This window comes from Saimiri boliviensis, chromosome 9, assembly GCF_048565385.1.
Source record: "Saimiri boliviensis isolate mSaiBol1 chromosome 9, mSaiBol1.pri, whole genome shotgun sequence".
In the NCBI taxonomy this organism is placed as follows: Eukaryota; Metazoa; Chordata; class Mammalia; order Primates; family Cebidae; genus Saimiri; species Saimiri boliviensis.
The window spans coordinates 3,024,475-3,044,211 of record NC_133457.1 but is presented as its reverse complement, the minus strand read 5'-3'; the positions used below and the strand labels follow the sequence as shown (position 1 = coordinate 3,044,211).

The window sequence follows — 19,737 nt, the reverse complement described above, 5'->3', positions numbered from 1 at the left end:
CTTGTCAAATTCCACAAAAGCCTTGCTGAGATATTTATTTGAATTAAAATCAATATGTAGTTGTCCAATAAATACTTAATCCAGTGCTGTTGATTTTTCACATTACTGGCATCAAATGAAGTGATTGCAGTAGCAAGGTAAACAATTAAAAATCCTAGTTTTAATGCTGTTTAGTGCTAAAAATGTCCTTATAAGTCATCCTTTAAACAATTCATTTTATAGATGATTAACTGCAACCAACAGCAGTGAACATCAAGATCATAGAAGCTATGTAGCTGAAATAGGACTCAGGCAAAGCTGTTTTTTTGTTTGTTTGTTTGTTTGTTTGTTTTCCCCCAATACCTTTTGCAGGCAAAGTTGTGTATTCTTTCCAATACCTTTCATTTGCAAAACATTTTTACTCAGCACCTCTGTATGTCCGTGAATGTAGCAATGAACAAGATAAGAATCTATAGTTTATCAACACCTCATTATATCATACTGCCTCACACCCCCAAACTCAAAAACTCCACAGAGTAAATTTTTACTAAACACATTCTAAGTGCTAGACACAGCCTTAGTTGTAGAGAATATGGCAGTAAAGGAAAGAGGAATGACTCTCTTCCTCGTGGGGCTGACGGTCCTCGGGAAAGAGGTATCGCAAAAATGTATGCATAAATACAAACTACGCTATGGCTTTGAAGGAAAGTTTAGAATAACACTGGGATATCACAGCAGTCCTACCTTGTCTGGGACATCTGGGAAATTTTTCCTAGGGGGGCGTTTTTAATGTTATCTAAAGTGCATATAAGAATTATCTAGTTACAGAGGGAGAAGAGAGAGTCAAGCAGAGATGTCTGTATGACTGAGGTCTCTGAGGCGAGAGACAGCACAGCCTATTCCAGGAAACTAAAGAAGGCCTGTCACTCAACACCAGAGACCAAGGTAATGGTATAAGTCACGCAGGAGATAGGGCCTCATGATGCGTCAGATAGTTTGAAATAAAAAAGAAGTTTCCAAGACAGTGTGAAAGAGGTCTGAAATCCAATAAATTGGGGGTTTCCAAAGTCAGTATTCATATTCTTTAAAGTAATAATGATGACTGACTCTGTTGATTTTCACTTGGCAGTAAACAGCATCAGACAGTGGACCTGATTCATCTAAGTAGTAATTGGTTCAGTGGTCTGACAATGATTCGATTAAAACACCAGGAGAAGCATGTGAAGATAATCCAGTATAAAATAAGGAGTTTTGTCAATTTGTAAAGCCTTAAACCAGAAACCTAGCTTAAAATAAATTCATATGTAATTATAAACAGAAATATAAAATATGTAAGTCTCCATCTCTTTTGTCTTTTTCAACTTTGTTTTAGTTCATTTCAAATTTTTATGTATAGCTTTTAAACTAATATTTCTGTTACCAATTATGGAACCCAGATATTTTAATGGCTTATTTTCAATATGCCAATATATTTAAAAGTGACATTTTATTTTTAAATATTAGAATTAATATTTAAACAATAAGAACATTTCCCTACATATTCAAAACAATGTCATTACACCTAACAGAATTACTATCACTTCCTCAATATTATATAATATCTAATTTATATTAAAATCTTCCATGTTACTTATGTAGATGGTTTATCCAAACTCAGATACAATTTGTGACCACACATTGCATTTGGTTAAGCCTTTGCATGTAGTCATTTTTTTTCTTTTTTATGACACTAGTCTGTTGAAGAGACCAGGCTAATTGTCTTGTCATTAGTTTTGCCTTTGAGATTTACGGTGTCAGTTAACCTATTCCTTTATCCCTATAATATTCTATTACTGGAAGTTAGAGTTAAAGATATGGTTACAGTAATATTAAGGGTTTTTGGCTAGAATACAACATAGATGATGTATATGCCATAATGCCTGCCTTCCTTCGGAGACATGTCTTATCTGGTTGCTAGCTCATCAGTGGATTTAAAGATTGACCATTTAATGCAGTGTAATAAAATTCTGATCTGTTTTTCTTGTATAGTTTCCCCTTGTTATCAGAAAATCATAGATCTGGTGTATCTTTATCCAATCAAGTGTAAAATTCCCCATTACAATAGTCAGGAAAGGGTAGATAATGCTGCAGTATTGAAGAGTACAAAAATCTCAATAGCTTACAATGACAAAAAAATCTTATTCATTCAAAATCTATGCATTTCCACTTTATGATGACTCACAACTGTATGCAGTATCTAGATGAACATGCTCTTTACCATATCCAAAGCAGAGAAAGAACAAAATCAACAAGGATGCGGTGGTTCTTAAATATGTCTGCCGATAAACCACACAGCTTGCTTCTATTCATATGTCCTTCACCAAAACAAGTCATATGGCCATGTCTAACTTCAAACGTAGAGAAATGCATCCTACTCGGCATTCCTAACGGTGGAGAGGCAGAAGTCACATCGGCTATCCATTTACCTAGCTGGTACTTTTAATGCTAATTGACGATTTTTGCCAGAATTACTAGTTTGGGGTTTTTTCCCCCACCTTTTATTTAAGATTCACTGGGTACATGTGCAAGTTTCTTACCTGGGTATGTTGTCTTTTTATTAAAAATAAAAACACGGAAATGTATATTCATTTAAGTTGCCAGCTGAGAGTTTTCCTCATTAAAATACAGATGCATATAACTTTCTTTCAGACTATTATTATTGCATTCAGATTATTCTCTCATATTCTTCTTGATGGCAATTAAGTCCAATTAGAATATATGGTTAAAGAATTTACTATACTTTAATTTTCAAGGGTCTCTTAGAAAGAGGACTGGAAACTGCAGCCGTGCATCGTCTGTGAAGATTGAGATCTAATGAGTAGCTTTGGTTGATATATTTGCTACTTAAGCTTCAGCAGGAAGCACAATTTACTGAGAAGCGCAATGATTTCGGGTAATGTTTGTGAAGTGCTTTACACCTGGAGCCCTGCATAAACCTAAGAACTATCTGAGTAAAAGGAGCCTTGGCAGCGCTTAGATTAGTGTCCACAGAGGACTTCTTTGACAGTTACTGTGGCATTATGGCAAAAAAGAAAGTCTCTAGCCAGCCGCTCTCATTTCGTGTGCTTGTTAGTTCTCTGTATTTATTGTCTCTGGGTTTCCCTTAGAGCAATCAGAAGCAAAGCAATTACTTTACAAGGTTGATTTGGTCTAGATCTGGTGTACCCCCAGTAGAGCGTTGTAATAACATTCAGCACAAAGTGGTGAGCAGTGAAGGCATGTTTTGTCTTTCCGTTCTGTCTGGTGCCAGCTTGTCATATCCCAGTGTACATGACGAGGTTTAGCATATTTGCTTGAGGTACGGTTCTGAAAATAGTACAATTGAACCCTTGGGGTGAGGGAGCAAATAAACTTCCAACACTGATAACAGATTCCACTTTTTATTCACTTCACTTTCCTTGTGTTATTGAGAACACATGGCAGTTTTTTTTTATTTCACTGTTTTCCGTTGGTTTTCTATCTGTAAGAAATGGGTGTAAAATGCAGACATAACAGGATCCTTGAGGAGGATTTATTAAATAATTAAATTCAATAATGTATGTAAAATTTATGGCATAAAAGCTACTTTAAAAAACTGGATATAATTCATATTTAAAGTACACAAACTAAAGCAGAATTTGGAAGCATAGTACCTTTCTTTGCAAAGATTCAAGTGAAGCATTCTGAAATTCAAATAGTTTTCTTTTTCTTTTTCTTTTTTTTTTGCTTTCTTCCATATTTTAATCATTATTGAATTATAAAGGATACTTTACTTTTGAATATGTGCCAATGTGACAAACATTTTGGATTTTTACACTTTTCCAGCAAATGCTTCCAGAGCATTCGCTTCAACTGGCTCGTTTAATTTTACCCTTGTATATTTATTCCAATCCGTGTGTACTCCAGAGAACTTTCCTTAGATCAGATATGTTCTATTTTTAAGATATTATTGCTAAACCTTATTGCATCTCCTGAAAACAGTGTAGCTTAAAGAAGGTATTCTTTTCCTCTTTATACATCCCAACTCCAAAGAAAATGAGGGTGAGCTTGGCTTTTTCTATAAGAGGAATCAAATACTTTGCCTGGGGTCTTTTGTCTTCTCTCTTCATGACTTCAGTTGTCCCTTTTGTAAACTAGTTAAAAGCATTTAGTTCAGAAATAAAAAATTAAGTGTTTTTAATGCTAGTGAATACATCTGTCCTGCCAAAGGAAGTTGCTATTGGCTACAGAGATAATTCTTTTGGCAGAAGCTTAATTTTTATTGTTTACATATAATTACTGACTTGGATGCCTGTGAGAACAAGATAATTTATTTAAAAAATCTACAGATGGACCACAACTGCAAATATGGCATCAGCAATTTATTTCATAATATTTTAACTCAGTGTATTCTGTTCTGCAACCTTGTTATTTTCATCTCTTCAATCCAAGACTGCTCATTATTCTTTATAGTACAGTTTTGTGAAAAATAGATAAAACATTTATATGTTTATGTAGTCTCACATTTCAGAGGAAGTTCCAGATTCCAAGGCTCCGCTGGCTTTATCAGAGACCTTCAATGAAGAAAGAATCTTTCTTGGCCTTGTGATACTTGCCAAGCTCTTAACTGTCTCATAAGTGTTTCTGAAAATATTGTTGTCACGTGTTTTATTCTGCTTGGGCTACCATAACCACAGACCAGGTGGCTTAGGCAATATAAATTAATTTTCTCACAGTTCTGGAGGCTGGGAAGTTCAAGGTGCCAGGACAGGTGGTATCTGGTGAGAGTTTCTCCTTGGGTTGCAGATGGCTGCCTCCTCACTGAGTGCACACATGGCCTTCCCTCAGTGCACAGGGATAGAGGCACAAAGAGAGCTCAAGCTCTCTGATATCCCTTCTTAAAAGTAGAGTAATCTCATCAGATCTTGGCTCCACCCTTACAACCTTCTTACCTTTAATTACTTTCTTAGAGGCCCCATCTCTAAATATAGGCAAACTGGGAACAAAAACATTCAATCCATAACAGTGTGCTTGGCACCTAAATGTTAGATTTTCAAAATATATTTACTATTTATATCAACACACGAATTTTATATTTTAATGCCAAAAAAAAAAAGTTCTCTTTATATACTATGGTACCATTTGGCAGTTTTTTAAAAAGTTAAACATAAGCTTCTTATATTACCCAACAATTCCACCCCTAGGAATCAACAAAACTCACATGTTCATAGCAGCATTATTCAGAATAACCCAACACCAAAAAATTCAGATTTCTATCAACTTTGCAAATAGATAAATAAAATGTGGTATATCCATGCAAATAATGAATAAAATACTGACATGTGCTTCAACATGGCTGAACTTCAAAAACATTATGCTAAGTGAAATAAACCCGATGCAAAAGGCTACATATGGAATGATTTGATTTATAGGAAGCGTCCAGAAATGACAATTTTATAAAGACAGAAAGCAGAAGTTGACCAAGATTAGGTTTGGGGGGCAGTGAGTCTTTCACAGGATTGATTGCAGACGGAATTTGAAAGAATTTTTTTAGAGGATGGGAGAGGTTTGATGGAAATATTCTGGAGCTCGATTGTGGAGTTGGATGCACAACTCTTTAAATTTACTTAAAATTGTGAAACAGTATACATGCAGTACATGAATTTAATGGTGGGTAACTATACCTCAATAAAGCTTTTAAAATACCAAACCTTCCTTGTATAAAATATGTGTCTTTGCATCGTTTCAGTACTATCAAGTGAAAGTCTTGCCAGTTTTCACTAAGATTGGGTCCTTTTCTTCCCCTGAAATGATGATTGGTTTCTGGAACAAATCTCATCATTGTCTATAACTCCTGCTTTCAGGGAAGAAGTCTCCTATCTATTAGTTTAGAGAGGATGTGTTCTCATTGATCTAGACTTTTATTTCTTAGTATTTCTTTACATGAAACATTTTACTTTTCTTTCATTAAAGATGTTTGACATCCAGATCATCTGTCAAATGTTCTAGGAAAGGAAAGATTGAGGGCGTTGGTGTAACACAAACTGTCTCACCATTCTTTGGAATTAGCAAATCTTGGATTCAAATCCCAGCTCTCCTTCATGCTGAATGATATTATTGATGTTGCATAACTTCTTTGAGCTTATCTCCTCATCTTTGAAATGTGGATGACATCATGAGGATTGTGGGGAATACAAATGAAAGTTAGTGTAACTTGTTACTGCAATGTCTGCAGCATTGTTTATATAGGTTACAAGTATTAAAAGTGTTTTCTTTTTGAATCCCTGAAAAAAAACTTAGTATCATGTATAATTTGTGTACTTTACTAATTCAAATTCACACTATCTTTTGCTTAATGAGATTTCACTGAATAATTGAAGAAAATTGTTAAATCAGTAACAAATTATAGTGATAAAATGAACAACAAAATTGTTATTTTGAATATAATGAGCACATCAATATAACTTTTCAAGGCTAATATAAGACAGCTCATGTTAATCTTTTGTGGTATGATCTAAGACTTTTGCTCTATGTTATGAGCTTGAATGAACCTATAGTATTTAATGATTAAATGATACAATCTACTAACATGAGCTTTGGTGAGAAGTGACTGGCTGGTTTCACTCTAATTCATTTTAGAGAGGTTGTTATCACAGCTAATCCAGAGAATAAGAGAGTTCAGGGCATTCCTATTATTTGAAGGTAGGAAAAACATAACAGAAATCAGAATCCAGATACTGTTAAGAGTTTATATAAGTCCTTCACCACAAGCCACTAGATTTTTTAAGCCGTGAAATTATTTTTATCCCATCAATAATGGAGACTAACCTTGACAAAACATATATATTTGAAATGTTTCCAATCCATTTCTTAGCATTTTGCTAAGGCTTTGTCATTTGTTCAGGGTTTTGTTTATCACAACCTTAACTTTGTATCAAATATTAAATATGAAGGGTCATATAACTGCACAACCAATGTGTGTCAGTCATTTTCTGGCCATTTGAAAATGCCTTGTACAAACCAAAGCAGAAAAGCAAAGGAAAACAAAAGAGAAGCTTGCTCCAGAGAAGCAAAATGTCTTTCTGAATTTGCTCATGCTCAGAACAATGTTTGCTCCTAATAAAAAGCCCTTTTTTAATTAAAGTGAATGGCATATGAGCAGACACAGTGAGAGGAGATACCGTACATCAGATTTCTATGTGGTGCTAGCTTGTCTTTTGTAAAAAATCTATTCAGTAATAAAACAAAGATAATTCTATAACTTCTTTTATACCTAAGAGCATTTTGGGAGAGTTAACTATTTTCAGTGAGTTGCCACTCCTATGACCAATAAAGCCTAGATTCTCCAATATCTATCTCCTTTTCAGACATCAACATGGACTTGAATTATTTATATGAGAGGGGACAGTGAATGAAAAAGCAGATACCAGGGTGATTGAAATGTTTGAGACATATTTATTTTGCATATGAGTTTAAATGAATGAAGGAGAATTTTAAAGATTTGTTGGCAACAACTCTCCCCTCACCCCACCAAGTGAAGATCCCATATGGGAGGCTTGAACTGTTAAAATGTACCATAGTAATATTATATAATGCTTAGGACTTTTTATCTTTCAAAAAGAAAATAAGAATCATCTGTAAACTATGATTTTATATTTGATTGTGAGGATACACTAGGCAGTTGATTCTTGTACAATACAGGAGTTGGGGGCAGTGACTACCCATGAAGTTGAAAATCCACATAGAACTTTTGACTCTCCAAAAACTTAACTAATAGCCTGCTGTTAACTGGTAGTCTTACTGGTAATATAAACAGCCAATTAACACATATTTTGTATGTTATTTGTATTATACACTGTATTCTTACAGTAAAGCAAGCTAGAGAAAAGAAAATGCCCTTTAGAAAACCATATAAAGAAGATAAAATATATTTATTATTCATCAAATGGAAGTCAGTCATCATCTGTGTCATTTCCACACTGAGTAGGCTGAGGAGGAGGAAGAGGGCTGGTCTTGTCGCTCAGGGGTGGCAGAGTTGGCCTAAGTCGAGGAGATGAAAGGGGAGGAAGGAAGGCAGAAAAACTCAGTGTAACTTTTTTTTTTTTTTTTTTTTTTTTGGGACGGAGTCTTGCTCTGTCACCAGGCTGGAGTGGCCCAATCTCGGCTCACTGCATTCTCCACCTCCTGGGTTCAAGCGATTCTTCCGCCTCAGCCTCTTGAGTAGCTGCCACCATGCCTGGTTAATTTTTTTGTCTTTGTAGTAGAGACGGGGTTTCACTGTGTTGACCAGGATGGTCTCGATCTCTTGACCTCGTGATCCACCCACCTCGGCCTCCCAAAGTGCTGGGATGACAGGCAACTCATCGTAACTTTACAGAAATACACAGTAATTTTTGACTTTCTTGCTAATCTTTCTTCCACCATTTGCTTTACTTTCAGTGCTCATATCACAGAAAGGTCTGTGTCGTAAAAGGAATCAAAAGCTCAAATAAGTGAAACCCTTCCGCCAGGTTTTCTAACGTTGATTTGTTTTCTGGGGCTGCTTCATCTATAACTTCTTCCTCTTCATCTGGCACTGGTTGGGAAGCACTCATTTCCATCAGGTCTTCTGTTCACTCCTTCGGTGTGGTGTCTATGAGGTTTTGCCTTCCTCCAGGCCTGTGTTTGGAAAACCTTCTCCCCGCCCAGGCCCGCCACCTTTTTGTCTGCCATATCTACAGTCTCTTTCATGACTTCCCTGATTGGCTCTGTCATAAATTCCGTGAAGTTCTGCACAGCATCTAGCTACAGTGTTCCACAGGAATTTAGTGTTTCAGGCTTGATGGCTTTCATGGCTTTTTCGATACCAGCAGTGGCATCCGCAAAGGTGGAATCTCACCCCACTTTCATGATGTTCTCTCTTTGGGGTTTTCCTTTCCATAGAATACTGTGTATAATGAGCCTTAAAATTTCTTAAGACTCCCTGATGTAAAGGCTGAATGAGAGACATTGTTTTCGGGGTCAGCAACTTTGGTGTTGAACTCATGGGGTTCTGTGTGACCAGAGCCAATGTAAAATAAGTCCCTGGTTGACAAGTCACTTCCTCATTTAGAAGACAAAGCACTGATGAAGCCAATTCAGAAAAAAAAGGATTTTATTGTTCATGGGCTGATTGCTGTCCCATCAAAAGACTGACCCTTGGTTTTTATCTTTTCCTTTCAAGCCTGGGATTAGCAGCTTTATTAATAAGCGTGGTTCTGACCATAAACCTGACTTCAATTGAATAAAACTGTATGGTTAGCCTATCTTTTCTGTCTGTACATTCTGGTGTTCCTCCTTTGTCTTACTAATAATTGTTCTTTGTGGCATTTTCTTTTTCCAGAATGGGACACTTTTCTCTGCTTTAAGAAAACTGTTCAGGCAGGTAGCTGCTTTTCTTCTCAGTGATTTTCTTGATAGCATCGAGGAACTCATCCGCTGCCTCTTGGTTGGCAGAAGCAGCTTTTCTTGTTATCTTGACATATTTTGAGCCAAACATTCTTCTAAAACTATTAAACCATCCTTTGCTGGCATCAAATTCTCCAGCTTTAGATCCTTCAACTTCTTTTCGCTTTAAGTTGTCATACAATGATTTTTCTTTATCTCAAATCATATTAGTCTATAGGTATGCCTTTCTTATAGCAATCCTGCACCTACATAAATTGCATTTTCAATTCAAGATTAAAAGGTATTTCACAGAAATCACAATTGGCATACCTGTAAGCGCAGCTGCTGGCATAGCTGTAGCAATGGCTTCACAAATTTCTTTTTCATTTCTTTACAGTAGTTCTTATGCTGGTTTCATTTATTTTTAAATGGTAGGCAAATGAAGGCACAGACCTCATTCTGTAATACATATCAAGAAATTCAAGAACAAAATGTCACGATTTTTCTGTGTGTCTTGGGAGCACTTTCATCCTGGCATTACCGGGGGCCCTGTGTATAGATCCCGTGGTGTTATTTAAGGTTTATGATATTGCATTACACAGAATGAAAGTACACAAAAATGCAAAATATCTTTTTTTTTTACTGTGATATGCAACTTACTGGAGAGATAAATTGCTCATGTAATGATGATGAGTGTCACACTGAGCGCACTCCAATAGCAAGAGGTGACTACAAAGTTATTGAAGTGGGATAGTGTGAATTATACTTAATTTTATGCAGTTATGATTTAATAATGTATCTTTACATTTGTTAACATGTATCTCAACTGCAAATGATGTCATATACTCTTTTTGTTTGTGTGAGTAAAGTTTTATAAAAGTTTACTTTTTATTCTTAGAAAATTTGTATATTTGTGAGTATATGGTGATACTATATAATAAAATAGAATAGTATCTACATATATTTCATGAATTATTGACATATATATTTTTTATTAATTTTCCTGCTATTTCTAAGCTATGTAGTTGGTCTGCAATTTTTTCAAATGATTGGAAATCTCTAAGAAAGTTTTCACACATATATATGTATGTATGTATATATATTTCTTTTTTAGCTGGAGTTTGCCAAGTGATGCAAAATTGTTATAATGTATTTGTGTTTTTCTTCCTAAATATTGAAGAACTCACATGCTTTAATAGTCTTGGATTGCATGCTATGCACTTTGTAATTGCCGAAAGAAAGTGCTTTTGAAAATCACTAGAAAGTCACTGTTGAAAATCACAGAAACATTCATCAGCAAGACAGAGTTCCTGTACTGCACCTGTACTTTCAAAGCATCAGATCAGGTTGCCGTATTGATTTAGACTACCATTACTCTCCCATTTCTGTTCTCACAGTATGGCAGGTGCATGCTATAGATGCTGGAATTTACATTTGGTTCCCTGTGGAAGGAAAATTAATATGAAAAGGGAAAAAATGTAACTTTTGCATCTTAAATGGCTTGCTGCTAGCATTTTTATGTCTATTGGAAGGGACTTTAGAAATTGCCCATTTAACTCCCTAGTTTTCCATAGAAGGTGGCTGAGATACAGAGTTTTTAAGTGGCTTAGCTAAAGTCCTTTGGCTAAAGTCTCAAAGCTACTTAATACTCTAGCTGAGTTGCAACTTCCAAAATGCTAAACTTCAGTCTTGTATACTATTAATTAACTATTCAGTATGCTACGCCTCTCTCAGCCTAAATATTGAATAACAAAGTTTTCTTTAGTGGTAATAAACCATTTCAGGGTTTGAGAGAGACAGGCATACTGTTCAAATACATATAAGTTGAAATTCAGAGACATTTGTCTCAGAATTATTTATGATTAAAAAGAAACTACATTGTTGTTTAGTATCTAATTCTATATAAAATTAGCTTTCAGTTTACATGAAAGACCTTAGCTCTGGTAAAATAGAACTTTCAAATTAACTACGATTTATTTATTTATTTATTTTACTATTGCACTGCTTTATTTTAACTGGAAAATTCAAATAACAAGAAAATACTTTGTTTTAAATTCAGTGATTACATGGCTTCTTTTTATGGAAGCATGGATTATCACACTGAAAATCCTGAACACTAATTCCCAAAAATAATTTGTCAATTTTCCTGAAGATGCCTTGTACTAGATGTTTACCTGTAGAGACTGAGTAAACAGCACTCTCCTTAAAAAGTTAACAATGTAAACCACAGAGTCCTTATTTTAAGTTCCAGAAATTGCAAGACTTGAGAAAGTGTTCTTTGGCAAAGGATTATGTAGAAAAAGTTCTACCTACTTTCTCTCCTATGGCTTCAACTACCACCTAGATCCCCATGCTGTCCAAAGCACTAGCACAGATCTGAGTCCCGAAGTTCCTGTCCAGTGTTTCTGAAAGTTGGTTGAATATGTTTTGGATATGCTACCAGTGCCATAAACTCAACATGTTCAATCGTGAATTTAATCAAAATAATCTGTTTATTTTCCTGTGCTCCCTATGTATATTAACATAATTGTTCATTTTTTTAAAAAATTTATTTATTATCCTTTAAGTTTTGCGGTACATGGGAATAGCAGGGGGCAGGGGGATTGTGAAGGGATAACATTAGGGGAAATATCTAATGCAGATGACAGGATTATGGATGCAGCAAACCACCACCAAGGCACTTGTATACCTATGTAACAAACCTGCAGGATTAGCACATGTACCCAATATCCGATTATTTATGCTTTAAACTTTCTGAGGATAAATAGTCCAGAAAACAGTCATATGTCTCTTGAGAATTCACTGTCTGGAATTTTTCTAGTCTCTCAATTAAGAGAAATGTTTTGATAAATCTTCATCAGCCCAAAATATATAGTCTGATATTCAATTTTTACCAACCATATAACATTACATTTAGAAAGTAATTTTTTAAAAAGATAGCATCTCTCTAGAGAACTGCTAAGTGAAATATGCCTAGATGGAAATTCAAACTCTTTCCTCAAAACTTTCCAGAGGAAGAAAGAAAGCTAAAAACTTAGTAGTCTGGTGTGTGTGGTGGGGGTGGGTGGAGGTAGGGGGTAGGGAGTATAACCAGATTCATTAACTATCACTCTTAAATTAATCAAAATTGTTCTAAAAACAAATGTTTTGCTGTGACAGAGCTATTACCTGGCTTTGTGTCAGATAACTAGAATTAACAGCTTAAATCTTCTTGCCACCATAATTTTGAGCACCTATGATGTGCCGTATATTGGACCAGGAAACTTAATGTTCCACTTATATTTAACTTTCCCAATAACCTTAAAAAATTAGTGTTAATTTAGTTTTCCTATATGTAAGAAAACATACGTAAGAAAACATACATACTTACATTAGTGTTAATTTAGTAAGAAAACCAAAGGATCAGTCTAATTAAGTAATTTTGTTTAGGTTGACCAAACTAGCATTTAAACATGACTTCAGTAAATTAGTATTAAAATGCCAGATATTTTTCCCTCCAAGAATCAGGCTGCCTCATGTTTCATCATTCTGTTACTAGAATTTCGGAATGCTAAGAACTTGTTAAGAACATTGCTTTTATGAATACATTATTGACATAACTAAGTGAATAAATAAAAATGAAGTCTTAAAAACTAATTCAAATATTTAATCACCATAATTGTGTTCTAAAATCCACTATAGATTTTCAAATACAAGATAAGTATCAGGGACATTAAATGTAAAAAACAACATTTTATTTTTGTAAAAATAATATTCTTTTAAATTTTTTTATTGCTTATTATATTTACTTTTTAGAATGAAGATATTAAAATAAAATGTCAGGATTTCATCTAAACAGAATAAAATTTCTATTTGTTTGCTAATTGAGGCTTGGATAAAATGAGAAAGTAACAAGCATGTTGGAAAGAAATACTCATTTTACTGGCTTTAATCAGCCCTATAGAATTTTCTTTTTTAACAGTGTTGCCAGGTTACAGTCTCTGCCAATGAACTTAATCTAATATGTATGTGAGAAGGAAAAAAGAATATCTATATTTGTTATATATACAAATATATACATACACATATTTTTAAACTTTTTAAAGATAAAATTTGTGGTTCTGTGGAAGAAAATGATCATAAACATTTCATTATTCTAGATTCTGAAATTATTCTCTGCAGTTGGATTGCAGATTGAACAACATTTACATTGTATCATGTCACTATAACCACAGAGATATTTTTCATGTATGCATTTCACACGTGCTGCAGTTGCTATGGATTATGTAATCCACATGCCATGGTTGCTATGGGTTATGGAACCCAAATGACAGGGCCCAAAATATAGTCTTTTCAGATTTTCAGAAGACTTCCTCAAATGTAACTAATCACTCTACAGAAAATAATGTCTAGCTTAATGGAATATTATCTGATAAATTTTTTTACTGGTTATTAAGATTGATATATTGTTTTTTAGATTGAAACTCTGATATTGCCTTGAAAAGCTTTTATTTTCTGTTCAATAGAGATTGAAGTTAGCCAGTATTGAAGTATATAAAAATCCTTGGTGATTTAATGAGTAAAATATACAACAAGGTAGAAATTGAGTATGAAAGCTTTTCTGCTTCTTTGCAAAACAAGGAGCAACAACCAGAAGTTCTCAGAACTCAGAAATGCTTCATATGGTTTTATAATCCAGTCATTTATATATTGTTCCTCATATGCAGAAATATATGTATATGTATATGTAGCCACTAGAAAATGTATGAGTATATCCAAGCAATCTTAATTTTGAAGGTTCATTGTAATTTGAATTGAACAGAATATTATTATCAAAAGTTGGACATCTGTCTTCATTTAGTTTCAAAAGTATCAAAACAATGTTTCCCAGAGTATTCCACAAATAATTATTCTTAGTAGGTCTCATAATTTGTATTATTCTACTTGTCCAAAGATACTAGATATACACAATACCCACACATACACACACCAGTGTTGTATTTGCTATATTCTGCATTTCCATGCTAAGGCGACAGAGCGTGCATTTTAATGCTCTGGACCACAGACGTGGTCTTGAATGCTAGGTCCTTTCTTTATTAACCATATTACTGCAGGAAATTTAGTTAAACTCCCAAAATATTTGCTGCTTCATCTGTAAACTGATGATAATAATACCTATCAAATAGGATTGTTGTGAAGATCACATGCCTCACATATAGCAAAAATTCAATATATGTTAGTATTATGTATTTATTGATATTTATTACCAAAGCCTTTAATATAGTTACGCTTTTGTTTGAATTCCATGTGAATACGAAAAGCAAAATGGGAATATTGCTCTTTGTTATAGCATAATTTTTCTGAATGAGCAATCGGATTTATCACAACATTTTAAGGAAACTTCAAAATTTTGTTAGATTTAAAAACTCTAGTCATTTCATCCCAGAATAGTATTGCAGTATACTCTATAAAGTGTTCATTATTTCTTGCTAACTAGCCGCAGCACTGCAGTCTATTTTATATTTTCTTAAATTTCTATGATTTAATATTGCTTGCAGTTTTAGTTATTGGAATGTTATCACCATAGAGCAAATAGAATGAACAAAAGTAGGTCTTAATAATAAATTCAATATTTTTCAATTTTAAAAAAGAAAACATTCGACTTTATACAGTTGAATTGACCAAATTCACTATTGGCTTTAAAGCATTCAGTTAGTAAGGAAGGTCTTAGAATCTTCAGTCTTAATCTTAAAAATAAATTAGATGAATTTATCATTTTGTAAAATTGAATTTGGTCTTGAGATTTCTGTATCACACCCAGCTACCTAGTCCAAAAGGAGCTACACTTCTGTACCTATCATTTGAGTTCTTTGTTTTTTAATGCTTTGTTAGGCAGCGTGTTTCCAAGGAAACCAAATTCAGTTTTCAATTGAGTACTGCCTGTTTTATTCTGTTTAGGCTGCTATAAGAAAATCACTTAGATCTGGTAATTTATAAACAGGAATTAATTGCTCATAGTTCTTAAACTGGGAAGTCCAAGATTAAGGCATCAGCAAATTTGATTTCGAATGCGGGATAAATGTTTGATCACCCTGGGCTTCAAAAATGCTGCTTTCCTGGTACATGAAAGGAGCCAAGAAGCTCCCTAGGCCTCTTTTGTAAGGGAACTAATCCTATTCATGGGCTCCACCCTCACGGCCCGATCACTTCCTAAGTCCCCACCTCTGAATACTATTAAATCAGAGATTAGGTTTCAACATGTACATTTTGGAGTGATATAAACATTCAGACTATAGCACCAGTTAAGATAAACTTGGAAATGCCAGATATAGGTGACAAGGGGATGAAGGCAGCAAACCACATTGCCATGTATGTATCTATGCAACAATTCTACATGATCTGCACATGTACCCCAGAATCTAAAGTACAATTATATATATATATATATATATATATATATATATATATATATATGATAAACTTGAACTAGTCAGTCTACCTGGATCAAGACAACACACAATATTAATCTTGTAATGACTGAAAAAATTTACAATGATGCTATATCAGACTCTTTTTTCATTGATATATGACAATAGTACATATTTTGGGAATACACGTGATGTTTTGATACATGTACACATGTGCAATGATCAAATCAGGGTAATTGGGCTATCCATCACCTCAAACATTTATCCTTTCTTTATGTTTGGAACATTACATTTCTTCTCTTCTAGCTATTTTGAAAGGTATAATCAATTATTGTTAGCTATCATTTCTCTCCTGTACTATTGAATTCTAGAACATGTTCCTTTCATCTAACTGTATTTTTGTACCTGTTAACCAGCTTCTCTTCATTCCCACCCCTTTCCCTTCCCAGCCTCTGGTAACCACCATCCTATGCTCTACCTCCATGAGACTCACCTTTGTAGCTCTCACCTATGAGTAAGAACATGTGATATTTGTCCTTCTGTGCCTAGCTTACTTCATTTAACATAATGACCTCCAGATCCATCCATGTTGCTGCAAATGACAGGATTTCATTTTATGGCTAGATAACATTTCACTGTGTATATATGCCACATTTTCTTTATTCATCTGTTAATGGACACTTGATTCCATATCTTGCTTATTGTGAATAGCGCTGTAATAACCGTGACCGTGCAGATATCCTTTGGTACACTGATGTTCTTTGGTATATACACCCAGCAGTGTGACTGATGAACTGTAAGGTAGTTCTATTTTAGATTTTTTTGGAGAACCCCCATACTCTCTTCCATAATGACTACTGTTTTACGTCCCTGGTGTACAGATGTCCCCTTTTCTCCTCATCCTCAGCAGTACTCATTATTTGTCTTTTTGATAATAGCTGTTCTAACTAGAGGGAGCTGATATCTCATTGCAATTTTGATTTGCATTTTCCTGTTGATTAAAGTTGTTGAGCTTTTATTTTCAGACTCCTGTTGATCATTTGTATTTTTTGTTTGTTTGCTTGTTTTTAGAAATGTCTTTTAGGTGTTTTCCCATTTTTTAAATCATATTTTTTTCCCTGTTGAGTCATTTGAGTCCTTTATATATTCTGGTTCTTAATTCCTGGTTGAATGGATAGTTTCCAGATATTTTCTCCCATTCTGTAAGTTGTTGCTTCACTTTGTTGTTTTCTCTGCTGTGCTGAAGCTTTTCAGCTTGTTCAGCTTTAATCCTATTCGTTTATTTTTGCTTTTGGTGCCTGTGCTTTCGAGTTCTTTCTAAAAAAAACTATTTTTACAGACCAAGGTCCTGTAGCATTTTCTCTTCTTCTTCGAGCATTTTAAGAGTTTCAGATCTTACATTCAAGTCTTTAATTCATTTTGAGTTGACATTTGTGTGTATGGTGAAAGAGGAGTCTAGTTTCATTATTCTGCATGTGTTTATCCAGTTTTCCCAGCACTATTTATTGAAAACACTGTGCTTTCCCTATTGTATGTTTTTGGTGCATTTGTCAAAGATGAGTTGGCTGTAAAGCCTGAGTTTATATCTGGGTTCTCTATTCTGTTCCATTGGTCTGTGAGTCTGTTTTAATGCCAGCACCAAATAGTTTTAGTTACTGTCTTGCTTAGTAGTAATCTTTGAAGTCAGGAAGTGTGATACCTTCAACTTTGTTCTTTCTGCTCAGGGTTGCTTTGGCTATTTGGTGTCTTTTGTGGTTCCATACACATTTTATAATTGCTTTTTCTATTTCTGTGAACCTCATCATCGGTATTTTGATAGATTGCATTGAATCTGTAAATTGCTTTGGGTAGGATAGACATTGTAGTAATTTTAATTCTTCAATTTCCCATGAACATATCTTTCCGTTGTTTTCGCTTCAACTTCTGTCTTTTACAATTTTCCTTGCAGTGATCTTTTATTTCCTTAGATAGATAGATTTGTAAGTATTTTATTTATTTGTAGCTATTCTAAATGAAATTATGTTATTGATTTCCTTTTCAGATTGATAACCATTAGAACATAGAAAAACTACTGATTTTTGTATGTTGATATTTAACCTGTAACTTTACTAAATTTATCAGTTCTAAGATATTTTTAGTGGTGTCCTTAAGTTTTTCTAAATATAAGATCACAGCATTTTCAAACAAGGATAATTTGACTTCTTCCTTTCTAATGTGGATGCCTCTTATTTCTTTTTCTTAACTAATTGCCCTGGCTAGTACTTCCAATACTTAGTTGAGTGAAAGTGGTGAAAGTGAACACCCTTGTCACATTCCAGATCTCAATGAAAAGGCTTTCATTTTTTCTCGGATTCAATATTATATTACCTGTGGGCTTGTCACATAAGGCCTTTACCATTTGAGTTATGTTCCTTCCATACCCAATTTATTGAGGGTTTTACAGTGAAATGATGTTGAATTCTATCAAATGCTTTTTCAGCTTCTATTGAAATGATCACATGTATTTCATCTTTGATTTTGTTGATGCATTCCATCACATTTATTGATTTGTATGTGTTGAATCATCTAGTGTCTCTGGGATGGTTTTCACTTGATTATGTGAATAATTTTTAATGTGTTATTGAATTCTATTTGCTGGTATTTTTGAGGATTGCAGCATTTGTGTTCGTCAGGGATATTGGCCCATAGTTTTCTTTTTGGGTTGTATCTTTGTCCGATTTTGGTGTCAGGGTAATGCTGGCCTTGCAGACTGAATTTGGAAATATTTCCTCCTCTTCAATTTTTGAGATGCTTTGGGTAGAATTGGTATTTGTTCTTCTTTAAATGTTGAGTAAAATTCAGCAATGTATCAACTCCTGGGCTTTTTGTGGGGGTCGGGGCAGGTATTTCACTACTGCTCGAATCTTGTTACTCCTCATGATCTGTTCAAGTTTCCCATTTCTTTGTGGTTGAACCTTGGTTGATGTGTCAAGGAGTTTACTCATTTTTCTAGGCTTTCCAATTCGTTGTCATATAACAGTACAATTTGTTCACAATAGTCTCTGATGAGACTTTCTGTTTCCTTGACATCAGTTGCAGTGTTTCCTTTTTTCTCTCTGATTTTATTTGAATATTCTCACTTTATTTCTTAGTTGTCCTAAATAAGAGTTTATTGATTTTATTTTATTTTTTTCAAAAAAACAAGTTTATGTTTTGGTAATCCTATTTTTTTTTTTAGTCTGAATTTCATTTATTTGTACTCTGATCTTTATTATTTCTTTATTTCTACTCATTTTGGGTTTGTTTTGTGTCATGAAAAAAATATTGGATTAAAATTAAATATGTCTTCATAAAATTAATTTGAGAGTTTCATGAAGAATCCAATGAATTCAAAACTTGGCATAACTAAGATGAGGTCTAACTCTTCTTTTTAAATTAAAATTGGCACAATATTTAGAAATTTTAATTTGTATTTACTAAGATAAATTTTAAAATTTGGATTGGTGGTATTTGGAATATTTAAAAATACATAATTTCTAGAAAATATTAAAATATTTTAATTTTTGACCTGGATATTGGATTTAAAGAATGTACATAGATAAAGTCATATTTGCAAGATGTATTTTTGTGAGGCAATGAGTAAGCCTTTAGAGACTAGATTCTTCACCAGTGTTTAAGAATAAAGTCTATTTGGGAAAAACAAGCATATGGAGGTATATAATTCACTGGGAAATAACAATGGTGATAGAAAGAGCAATTATTGGAAAATTTAGAATATTTTTTCACTCCTAAGACTGTTACACGATTTTATGACAAGTTCTAATTCCTTCTCCTAAACACTCCTGCTCATAATTGTCTTTGTGCATCTACATCAGTGTGCTAGATGTAAACAGCCTAGTCTACTGGAGGCATAGAACTACCCTTTTAGGCCTCAGGGAGAACAAGAAGATTATTGTTAAGAGTTAGTTTG

The 19,737-nt window shown here is 34.0% G+C and overlaps 1 protein-coding gene across 7 annotated transcripts in view; it reads left to right on the top strand.

The window, feature by feature from the left end:
- NAALADL2 (N-acetylated alpha-linked acidic dipeptidase like 2) overlaps positions 1-19,737 on the top strand; it is a 1,288,446-nt gene that overhangs the window by 1,132,649 nt on the left and 136,060 nt on the right. The window lies entirely within an intron of this gene.